This window comes from Sebastes fasciatus, chromosome 13 (assembly GCF_043250625.1).
Source record: "Sebastes fasciatus isolate fSebFas1 chromosome 13, fSebFas1.pri, whole genome shotgun sequence".
NCBI classification, from domain to species: Eukaryota; Metazoa; Chordata; class Actinopteri; order Perciformes; family Sebastidae; genus Sebastes; species Sebastes fasciatus.
The window spans coordinates 31,788,190-31,800,727 of record NC_133807.1 but is presented as its reverse complement, the minus strand read 5'-3'; positions in this window follow the sequence as shown (position 1 = coordinate 31,800,727).

The window sequence follows — 12,538 nt, the reverse complement described above, 5'->3', positions numbered from 1 at the left end:
ATTATTAATCTGTACTAAAACTGAATTGTAAAAACATGTTGTGATTTTATAGGGGGGGGAGGGGGTTATGTGCGGACTCTTTCTTGGACGGTCACTTCCTGGAGTCTAGTTATCACCATGAGGTTGTCAGGCAACTCTTCCTTTAATCTGGTATTCAAAGAACAATGATACAAAATACACACCAGAGGCTAACGTACACAGGATAACCTACTCTATTCAAAACCACACAGGACATTACTCACTATCTGCATCCTTGGAATTTAGATAACAACTCTCAGCAGGTTTTTCTCAAAAAGAACAAAACAGAACACAGAAGTCAAACCCTAACCCTTCTGATAGAAGATAGAGCAAATATTTCCTTTTAAGGGGTAAAGCAAGCGGTGACATTCCTTCCTTCCTACAGACATCTCAGACCAAACATCTGAGCCAAATAACAACCTTTCTTTGTCGCCAGAATCTGAACCAGAAGAGTGAAACCCCCCCCAAAGGACTGCTAGTCTAGTGCCTTATCTACTTGGCAACAACAACGTCTATAATCAAGATTTATATTCTCAGAGTCAAACTCTGACTCAATATTGACTCAGATCAATAACCCTTTGTGAGTCCGGGACCGAGGCTCTCAAACCTCATTACACCGAATAGATCTGCATTTTATCAGGAAGCTTCACATAGATAACATTCAGCTGGGGATTCCCATCCGGCTGCTTCGGCTGTTTGGTCTAACTAGCAGCTGACAAAATGGTAAAAACCTTTGTTGTTTACCCCTTGAGGTATTCCAACCTCTATTCTAGACTCTATTATGTGTCGAGGGCTTCGTCCCAAATCACACACTATGCACTACATACTCAATATGTGTTCTATCGTTCAATATACTTTTGTGCGAAAAATAAACAGTCATATGGATCTTTCCGGACGCACTGAGCATTTATCTACGTCGTCACTTCATGAGAGCCTCCTTGTCGGTTGGAGACATGTAACCATGGTAACCTGTGCCAACCTCATGTGACCGAAACGATGATTTGTGAGAATCAAAGTCTGAATAAATTAAAAATATGTTATTACGCCTAGCAAAGTGAAATCATACACTTAGTTAAATTGAAGCGTTATTGATGTTACAGAGCCGTCCATTAACGTCTGTGATGAACGTTGTCGTCATTACCACATTGCATTGTGGGATATTTATTCCGCTGTAGTGTCCAGTGTTGCATACTGTAATATTTCACCGGAAATAGTATGCAATTCACGTACCGTTGGTTTCATACTAAGGTTTCAGACATACTGTTTTAGTTTACTACATAGCATGTTAGTGTGGAATTTAGGACGTAACCTGGAGCTCAACAGTGAGCGGTTCTGGAAGTGAATTTCATAAGAATATAAGGAATAAATCCTTGTCTAAAGGGTTTTAGGCATGGAACCAAGCCAACAAGCTACGAGTTGAATTGTGTCCATAACACATTTGATTCGGAGTAAAAAGAAACACATTGGAAAATGGAAAAGAAGGCAAAGGTACAAGACTGTGTACATACTTATTTTAAGAGTAAAGGAACTACTCATCCCATAAACCATTGCAAATGGTGACTCTCTGCTAGGCTTGCCACGGTAGTCGGTGCTACTGGTGGTCGGGCACACATGATTTCATTACGTACCAACCGTCGTTTAGCTTTGTTTTTACAGAAATAAAACCCATTTAGTTAATTTGTTGCGTATCAGCGCCGTGTTAGGATTACATAGTTGGACGACAGACGCTACAAACTGAAAGTGAATGCGTCTGCTCCGTACGGAGTCTCAGCTCAGAGTAGCAGGAGTCAGATTTCACACACACAGGACGAGAGAGAGTTGACAGACAAGACGATGGCGGAGGATTTGGTGTTGAAGGGAACCATAACGTTAATGAGGCAATCGCCGTGCAATGGCCCCGCAGTGAAAGCTCTACCGGAGAGACCAGACACACAACAACGTTAAAGATCAGAGTCAGCGCGCTGCACTTATTGACCGTCATATTTTCTTGTAAAATGTCCGGTGTAATCGGTAACACCGGTGTCGTCACAAGTTTATTAACCGATGGGAAAATTTCCTCACCATCCCATCTCTACTCGCCCGCTTCTGGAAACTCCTGGAAAACGTTTAAACTAAACGTTGTCGATCTAAAATGAAGACCAATTCAGTAAACTACATGCCTTAATTATAATCTCAAATGTTTTCAGAAACACATTTCGGTGAACTATTTTCGCAAAATAATATAATAATGTGCGGTACACATTTCCATGGAAACAGCGAGCTCCACCAATCAGAGATTTGCTGTCGAGCTCTATCCTATAGCCTTATTATCAATACCATGAAGAATTAATATAAATGCTTAATTTCACAGTGCTATGAATATTGTGCCTGTAATCACGGATCACATGGTTAAATTCCCGACAACATAACTATAATAGTATGGTACAGAAAAGATTGAAGCCCCTTGCTGCGCTGTTGCAATAGCTGAATGTGTCAACAGTTTCATCAGATGTCAACTTTAAATATCAGCCAGCCACTGAGACTGATGGAAATAAATGTTTCAAGCTGAGTTTCAAGCACGTGACGGCACTCTGTGCGGCGCCTATTAGTGGAACAGGATATCAGTGGATGACAGTAAAATGTGTCTGTTGTCTGGTACTCATATAGCGACGGTACGTCTCCGACTAATTTAAGGAGTTTCATTCTTCATTTCAAAACACGCAGCTTCTCAATTATAACTCAATTATTTCCTGTGCGAGGTTAAAACAGTGAATAGTAGAAGTCCCACGATTCTTAACACTGAAATAATGAAAATATAATGTGTTTTTAAATATATATTTTGGGGTGTTTTTATGCATGGAATCATCTAGTTTTGATGGCAAACAGCTGTAATATCTACTCACTCATTCCTGGTGGAGAAGATCCACATTAAAGAATGATGTGAATCCCTTCATACCTTCTCTAATTGTACCGGAGAGACCAGGAACGGGAACAATTCGCCTCGTTAGCGGTGTTGACGTGGAGCTTTTTGTTTCACTGATGATCAGAATAGAAATAAATAACTAATCAGAGTCAAAATGTCTCATGTAAACAACTCAATCAGAATAAACCGGCGTTAACAATACATTAACGTCCTGTCAACAATCAATTAGATTTATATTTCATAAAAGCAGCCTTTACAATGACTAGGCATATCTCTCTTTATGCACATGCTGCTCTGAAAGTGATTTAAGTTAAATCTCCCCACTCCTGTAATTTACGGGCACTCTCTACCTTTTTTCTGAGTGCTGCATGTTTCTCCAGGGAACCATCTTGAATAGGGGATGTTATCATTTTGGAGGACATAAACAGAGGGCTCAATAACTCCGCTGGTAAATTCTAATAAAACTGTTTCAGCGCGATAGCACAGAGGACCAATAATGACCTGTTAACTCAGACTCGTCTCTTTGTTTGTGGTGCGGTGTGCATACAGTGTTAGTAATGTAAAGGGCTGCTTATGAAACCATTTTATTTTGTTGTGCTCATTGAAACAGTTTCTTATGGGAGTTATTGATCAGATTGATTACATTTGGAAAGAAAAACAGAATATATAAAGTTTTATAAACTTAACACAAAAAGATTCAAATTCTCTACAGGAGACGACGGTTCCCACTTGCCCTCTGTCGGTATATTATTATATTAAAAGGGCACTCCACTGATTTTACACATGAAGATCAGTCTTCAACGTACCGTAATATAACGGTCCGTATGATATCTTACGAAAACGTATTCCTCATTTTTCGTGCTTTCTCCTATAAATGTCCGGCAACGCGTGTCAATTTCCACTCGTTACATGCATGCAGTCTTTTCAAAATAAACTTCTCACTTCACAGGAAGCAGCTTGGCAACAGAACTATACTTGGTTAGCTTTAGGAAAAGATCGTGGTATGGGATGCAATAACTACTACTAACTAAGTGGCATTACTAAAGGAACAGTGGGTCACAATTAGGGGATCAATTGATAATATTAATAAGTTTGTTTTCTTTAGTGTATAATCACCTGAAAATAAGAATAGAAAAAGAAAAAATAAGAATTGTCACGGACTCCATTGTGTTTCTACATTAGCCCAAAACTAACAAACCCAACTTTTCCTGCTTGAGCTGGAGTCGATAATGTTACTCGCTCCCGTCGCCACCGCTCACCGCTTTTGTTTCACCACTCGATTCCAACGTACACACACACTAAGCACTGGCTCTGCACAAAATGATCTACACCTCTCTTACAACAACTGGCTCCATTCATGTTTTCGCGTCGGCCACCTTAGTTCTCCTACATGCTTAGCACACGGGAGAGGCTTCAGTTGGTTGAAATCTGCAACCTCAACGCCAGATCCTACACACTGCTCCTTTAAGTTCAGAAGTTTTGTGACAAATAAATCAACGTTGGGTTCTGGCTTCACACGGGACACGAACGCCGGTGGTCTCCTGGGTGAAAGTCTGGTGTTTTTTTGACCCGACCATCCACCTCGACCTCCTTCCTACGCAGCGTTTGTCGCTCTTTTTACTTCCCAGTTCACAATTACGTGGATTAAATATGCATTGATTTCGTGGGATATGTGCGAATTACAGAGCAACTTTTCATAGTTTCAATACTTTTAATGCATTCTTATATATCCCACGTAATCGTGAACCAGGAAGAATAAAGAGCGACAAACGCTGCGTAGGGAGGAGGTCGGGGTGGGTCAAAAAATACCAGACTTCCGCCCAGGAGACCGGTGTTCGTACCCGGTGTGAAACCAAAAGTCAACGTTGATTTATTCGTCACATAACTTCTGTACTTAAGTAACGCCACTTCCGGAGTTATTTTAACCCAAACCACGATGTTTTCCTAAACCTAACTAAGTTGTTTCATGTGAAGAGGAAAGTCTATTTTGAAAAGACTGTATGCATGTAACGAGGTGGAAATTGACACGTGTTGAGGAATGAGGAATAACTTTTCGTATGATATCATACGAACCGTTGCGTTAGGATACGTTGAATTGCTGGAGTACCCCTCTAAATATATCTTTGTGTGATAAGGGACTTGACGGAGAACAGGTAGTAAAATCCGACATGTTTTGATTTGCTAACCTCAGAAATGTAATCTATAAATTCTTGTCTGGTCTCACACACACATGCACAAACGCAAACAAATGGCATATAATCAGTGTCTGCCGTTTCCTGTGGAGGGGAAGGCCGAGTCTAAATGATGATCTTTATGTTGTGGTTCTCTGAAAGCCTGTGGTCTCATTGTAAGTCTGTATACGTTTCTATTTTGTGAGTGAGTGTGTGTGTGTGTGCGCGTCAGTATGTACCCGACCATTACCATGTCTATTGTGTGTGGCTGTCAAGCCACCATGAATACGACTGGAGCTCCAATTGCAGGGTGGGAGGAAGAAGCCAACGGCTTATGGCTTAGGGACAACGTTATATTTTCATCTCTGGCTTGACAACAGCGTTTACAAGTCCAGTCTGAAAGAAGGCCGAAAGAAGATGTCACATTAAAGTGTCTGAACTGATTTAGATTAACCGATCAGCCATTGCTCTATGATGCACATGCACTATCCAAGCGCGTACTCGCCACGAGGAATCATTCAGGGGGTCAGTTTCTCCCCTCAATATTTACTCCCTTCATGTTGGTGTTAATGTCACCCAGCAATCAGCATCACTTCATAATTACCACTGCTTGGTAACGTCATCATAGTCATCGAGACAACCACTGTGATCATCTGCGACATCAACGTCACTATCACTATCATTGTCGTCACCTGCATCATTGTCTCACACTCATCTGCTCTCCAGATTTCATCTTGTTCTCCTCTCCTCCCTTCCTCCTCTCTTCCCCTGAGCTACCTGTATCAGAGACCCCTGCAGCGTTATGCTAATAACAGCTTTTCTCTTGAGACAGCACCAACTATTGGCTTCAATAAAGCCTGCCCTCCCGCTGGGGGCTTTAGCTGGCTCGTTGCTGTCTCTGACTCCACAACCTGCCACATGGTGCTACAGTCTTTACAAGCTAAGCTAAGCTAACTGGCTCCAGCGACACATTTACTGCACCGGTGTGAGGGTTTTATTCATCTTCTCATGTCACTCTCGACAAGAAAGTGAATAAGCGTACAGTATTTCCCAAAATAGGGAACTATTCCTTTAATTAGCTTTCTTAAAAAGGACCTATTATGTTTTTGTGCTTTTCCCTTTCCTTTAGTGAGTTATATAGAGTGTGTTCCAATCCGCGTACTTCTGTACTTACACTTACTACTTTGAGTGCATAAGTGCGTTCACATTGGGAAGTACGGCAAAATGCAGTGCACTCAAAGTACCCGGATGTTGTACTCAAAGCGGTCAGATTGTTGAGTGTGGAACGCTGGACACTTTCCACACTCAACTGTCGCCATCTTGGCTGCGTAGCGGAAGGGGCGGAGCCACGACCACTATTCAAACATACGAAGATAACAGAATAAAACAATACAATACGTAAACATACCGGTGCATTTCCAGCCAACAGGAGGACACATCGTAGGCGACGACGTTGGAAACGTAATTTCCACTCTGCTTTCATTTTTTTTCAGAAGATATTTTGGCGGGTAGCGAGCCGCGGTCAAATGCTGCGATCGTCATTTCCGGTCAGTGCGCCAAAGAGTATTCGATTTGAGACGACCCTACCCGGTTGAAATTTACGCACTACTCAAGTGAGTACAGAGTGCACAAAGTGCACTACATTGAAGTGTACTTCTGGAAGTACGTGGATTGGAACACACTCATAGTTTCTCACATTTCGGTCGCCTAAATATATCTTATTCAGTGTTCGGTTGCACTTAGCTCCACCCTCTCCGGTCACTTCTGGTTGCAAAAAAAACAAGATTGCGACGGCCAAAACTCAAGATGGTGACAGAAAAAAAATATGCCGAACTCAATGCTGCAAATCAGCAGTCCACAAAGCAGTGGGTGACGTCACGGTGACTACGTCCACTTCTTATATACTGTACAGTGCACGGTTTCTATGCAAGATTCCTGCAGTTCACAGTATAACACACTGGTAACACTGGCACTTTGTAGTTGCACATAATTCTGTGCATGTGTGATGCACATTTTTCTGTCTGTATTTGATATGAGATCATACATTTTTTTTCTGGCAAATCTCTCTTCTCTCTCTCTCTCTCTCTCTCTCTCTCTCTCTCTCTCTCTCTCGCTCTCGCTCTCGCTCTCTCTCTCTCGCTCTCTCTCTCTCTCTCTGGCTTCCTGCAGCTCTGCCCATCACTCTTTACTATTTCAGTCCCTTCCTATATCTCTCCCTCTGTTCTCTCATTTCTCCATCCATCCATGTCCCCCGCTAACCTCTCCATCATGTCACCAGTCTATTCTTTACTTCCTACCTACCTCTAACTTTCCATCTTTCTTTCTCTCCATCTGCTCTCGTTACTCCCCCCCCTCCCCCCACATCCCATCCTTCTCAGCTAGCTGGCCGGCCTGCTGACGTCTGCAGCAGCGATGGAGCGCGGCCAAGGACTGCCTTAAATCACACCGGTTCATAATGAAATGCACACGCGCACATCGCACATATGTGAGCCGAGGTGTGTGCCAGCGAGGCATCATATACACCAGTGTGTGTGTGTGTGTACACCCTCACACATAAATAGTACATACACACACACACCAATACATTCACACAAACATTTTATCACATCATTTTGTGTAATTTGCTGATAAAAATGAATAAATAAAAACACGAAGGAAGTCACGCTGCATGTCTGACAGTTTAGTGCTTCATAGTTGATGAAGGCTGCCGGTGAGAAACAGGAATGTTGGCTCCTATTTTATACTGTGGCAACATCAAGACAACTCCAGTGAAGCCCTCTAACGTTTACCCTCTCAAGTAAACTTATCTCTTGTTGTAGTCTCTCTCTTTCTCGAGAAAGCTCTTTGCTGGGAACATCAGATTACATCTTTATTCCCTAATCTAATGCATCCAAATGTGTATAAAACCTAACTCTGGGTGGATTTCTGTCTCCAAATATAGACATGACAACATTGTTTACTAAAAGAGCCTCATACTGGAGGGATTCAACACACCTTCTGCTTTTCTTTTTTTTTTATAAAACCTGGAAACTGTCCAGTCAGTTGGCTCTGGCTTCAATACTGTACACAGAAGATAGCCCGTCTGTTCCATATTACATTTTCACTCCCTTCCCCTGAGCCCAGAAATCTGTGTTACCTGACCCATATTTTCTAATATAACCAAAAGGAAAAAAAACAAAACAGTTTAACTCGTGCACGTTACAGGACATTAAACCCTCGGTCAGAGTGTAATGACCTAAAGAGTGTTTAATCAGGACTGTGCTCCTTCAAGTGAGACTCACTGATCACGTTTCAGTGACATGGGGCGACTTGACCTGGCAGAACCCCTTCTGCCGCTTCTCCACTCTCCATTTCCTCCTCTTCCTCCTCCTCCTCATTTGGCTGCAGCCAGAAATCTCAACAACACTGCCAGTAATCCTCTGCGATGGCTGACAGCACAGCAGGCCCTATATCACATGATGGGATTGACGTTTTATAGGTCTGCTATCAGCCCGAGGGAGGGAGAAGCACGAGCGAGGGACGGCGTATAAATCAGCACTGAAATGCGGCTTCCGTAAAACTCTGCAGCGCCTCGTAGAGAGGAGGATGTCTGTAGGTTTTTAGCTTTACCAAACAAACATTCACCAGTCTTGTGGAGGAGTGTTTGGATCTGCTAACTGCAAAACTGTTCTGTTATGTGAAGGCACCTCTTCACTATGCCACGCAACAGTAAACTCATTTGAACCAAACTTAAAATTTAATTTCCTTTACCTCTTTTCTTCCCTATTCATTTAATCCTCCTCATAAAACTTTCTTTCTTCCTCAAACTGCTGGCGTAGCTCAGTTCGCCACCATGCCGGGTTATGTAGGGAGCGAAAAAAAGGACGCACTTTACGACCCTCCAATTATCCCCGAAGAGCTCGGTTTCTACCCCTCTTTAGCGCTGTCATGCGTCAGCACAGAAACAGCATGACAACGAGTTCTCGCTGTCGGCAAGGAGGGAACACAACAGAGGAACATACTGAAGAAAGGGGTTGGAGAGCAGACACAGTGAGGTGGTGATAAACGAAGTAAAGTAATGTCATTTGTGGTAGATGAAATTATAGTCTTCACCTGCATGCAAGTGTTAACATGTCTAAACAGTTGGAACCAGAATACACTGACATTTAAACTGAGGGCTGAAGTGTTGAGTCATAAAACAAAAGTTATAATTATGTCACATCGGTGACGAAAGATTAATGTTTGCTAAGCTGATTAGATAGTGGTAGCTATTTCACTTGAAATAATTCACTCAGAGATCATAGTCTGGTAGCTACGAGCGACTTGATAGTTATATCAGTGTCTTTCTTCTCACGTGCCAAGAAAGAACATCTGTAATGAAATAGTTGTAAAACTGTTATTCAACTTGCAAAGTTCCAAGGCCTTTTCCCCTTTTTTGTCATTCATACAAAGCCTAAGTGGAAACACAGTGTACCATCATTTGATAAAGAACTCATGATTGAGTTACACAAACACATTTTCACAATAGAAAGTTACATTTTTTTCAACAAAAGAAAAGGGTACATCCAGTGGGGCTACCTCTAGGACTGAGAAGTGAAGCCAATGCTGAAGTGCCTTAAACCTGCATTCTTTCTACCAGCCAGCAGGGGGCGACTCCTCTGGTTGCTAAAAGAAGTCTGATTGTATAGAAGTCTATGAGAAAATGAGTCTACTTCTCACTTGATTTATTACCTCAGTAAACATTGTAAACATGAGTTTATGGTCTCAATCACTAGTTTCAAGTCTTCTTCAATACAGCATGATGTTCATTTAGTAAATGATGGTCCCATTTAGAGTCAGATAGACCATAAAGCAGGGGATGCTTTAGGGCGGGGCTACCTTGTGATTGACAGGTCGCTACCACGGCGTTGTCCGGTCTGGGAGCTGTCCGTGTTTTTGTCGTAGAACTTTAACCCTTTCACAGTGTGTTTTCACTTCATGAACTGAAAATGTCTTGGTCAGTATCTAGCTCCACCCTATCGTACCACTTCTGGTTGCAAAAAAACAAGATGCCAAACTCGAGGCTTTAAAACGACAGACCACAAACCAATGGGTGACTACTGGTGCCTTTAAATGAAACTCGTGAGCTTGTGTTTACAACATGGACTGTTCTCGTGAACACGTAAACACGACCCCATTTGAAGGCACCAGTAGCTCCACCCCTCTCATGTCACTTCTGGTTGCAAAACACCAAGATGGCGACAGACAAAATGCCAAACTCGAGGCTTCGAAACGACAATCCACAAACCAATGGGTGACTAAATATAAATACAAATACATAATATGCTATAAATCTGAAATCTAAAATGATCTGGTCTCTGGGTGGATTTTTAAAATCAGATGTTATTTAAACACCGTTGAAGGATGAACTCAAACTCAAACTCACAGACTTTATGAAGTCTTTCAACGGGGAAAGAAATGGTCCCACTCATTTGTTTGTTTACTGGTAGATATGAAAGGTCATTAGATAAGGTAGAGAGGAGAGTGGGATGAGCAATACTATCAGCCAATCAGTGTGTTGGGATATTCTGCTGTTATGTTAATGAACCCCAAACAGTCTGTTTCATTTGAGCTGGGTGTTGATTTAATGACGTTTTTCACCTTTAGAGAGAGGGAATCTTTTTTTTTTTTCCTTGTCTTTGTTGTTCTGTCTGCCTCCCTCTCTCTATCTGATCTACAATGTTGGTCTGGTGTAGTCTCGTGTTTACACGCCGCCGCTGCTCAGTGGGCTTTTTTCTACAAATCGCGGTCCACACAGTTGACTCAGACACCAGCGTGTGTGTGCTTGGCTCAGTCCACGTGTTTGTGCTATACTGTATGAGACAGAGAGAGAGAGAGAGTGAGAATGAGAGAGAGACATTAAGGGATAGAAGCCCCCCCCCCCTTCTCTTAATTCTCTATCTAACCTTGCTTCGGCACTGACGTTCTTATGCAACGCCACCCACTGAGGACCCATCAGCAACCTCCCACGCAGTCGGCCTACACACGGGGAGTAGCCTCGAGCATATTTGTTCTGTGTGGGAGAGGAGTGATATCATTTAGTCCACCTGCGTGGCGTGTACAAAACAAACAAACACGACAACATAAATACAGTTTAGTCTGCTAATCTACTGAATGTGCTAATTAGGAGCAGATTTACATTCTAACCAGAGTGACTTCACTGATCCACACATCTTAACCTGAGAGGGAGGAACAGTAGAGTCCATCTGTGTAAACAATACTTCATCAGTTATGTTTTTGTTGCAAAGGCAAACACAAAAATATAAAGCAATAGTTTGATATTTTGGAAAATATTATTTGCTTTCTTGTGTTGACTCATAGCAAGCAGTCCAGTCCACTTTAGTCCAGTTCAGTTTGTTACACATTAGAACGCTTATTTTTGCGTTTCCATTGCCAAAACTTGTGGACCGCCTCGGTTGAGGTTCTAAGCGAGCTGAGTCGATACCAGAAGGTGGAGTTGAAACACTGCAGACCACCGGTTGGTCAGAGAGAATCGCCCACTAGCGCGACACGAGACATCCTGCACAAACCCGACATTTTTAAATAGCCGAGCTACCGGCAATATTTTAATTGCAAAACTACGCTGTACACTTGATGAAATGCAGATAGCTGTTGAAATGATTCATTAAGTCCCGTTGAAGATGATGTCATGGCAGTTTCATCAAAGTGATCATCTGAGAATCCCGCCTACACTGAGAGGGTGCTATCTGCAGTGGAAACATGGCGTAGAGAAAAGGACCTGAGTCGAGCAGAGCCGTACCATGCAACGGAAACACGGCTTTAATGTCTGTACAACTTTGCATAAAGACTGGAAACAGCTAGCCAGGGTCTGTCCAAAGGTAACAACATCCACCTACCAGCGACTCTAAAGCTCACTAATTAACACCTTATAATGTATCTTGTTTGTTTAATTGGTACAAAATGGAATTATGTACTGGACTATTTCCTGGCCAGGTGTTAAACCTCACTATCTGGTCCACTGGCTGTAGTTTCATATACATACATGACCGATCTTCCGTTGTCAGCAATAAAGCGAAAGCATATTTCCTATTTTAAGACTGTTGTATTGACTGCATTAGTTTTAGCTAGGTGAACCTATAGGCTATAGTAAACTATTTCATATCATGTTTTATCTGCATCCTACCTAACTTAGGTAACTCGTTCCCTCGAGTTAGGTATCTTGTTCCCTCGAGTTAGGTAACTCGTTCCTTCGAGTTAGGTAACTCGTTCCTTCGAGTTAGGTAACTCGTGCTATATGCTATAAATATTTTTATAGCATTTCTTTTCGGCGTTACATTTTGTAGACGGTCCCTGACCACTCGTCTCACAGCCGGCTGCACATAGAGACCAATGTAATGTGTCCAGCTCGGAGGACTAAAGACTCGTTATCTACCTCACTACGGTCAGAAAGAGCCCTCGTTGGTGTTTT